Below are 306 nucleotides of genomic sequence, written 5' to 3'. Positions count from 1 at the left end.
GTCAGGATCTGACACATCTATATATACACACAAACAGAATCTTTAAACCCATCCCCCCCCCACCCCCACCCCATTCCTCTCTTCACCACGCATCAAAGTGACACGCCATTGCTACTAAGTCTCATCTCGCACAGCTTCAAAGTGTTATTATCGCAGCATCTTAGCGTGGGAGGATGCTGGCTGTGAGAACTCCATTACGGAGTGATTGCCAAGGTGATTGGTCGCGCTTATTAAGAGGCGAGTGTTAGTATCTTGATTAAGTTGATCAAGAGGATGGAGGAGAATTATGGGGTGGTTAGTGCTAAA

The sequence above is a fragment of the Penaeus monodon genome, chromosome 25 (genome assembly GCF_015228065.2).
Source record: "Penaeus monodon isolate SGIC_2016 chromosome 25, NSTDA_Pmon_1, whole genome shotgun sequence".
NCBI classification, from domain to species: domain Eukaryota; kingdom Metazoa; phylum Arthropoda; class Malacostraca; order Decapoda; family Penaeidae; genus Penaeus; species Penaeus monodon.
Note: the sequence above shows the minus strand (reverse complement) of the source record.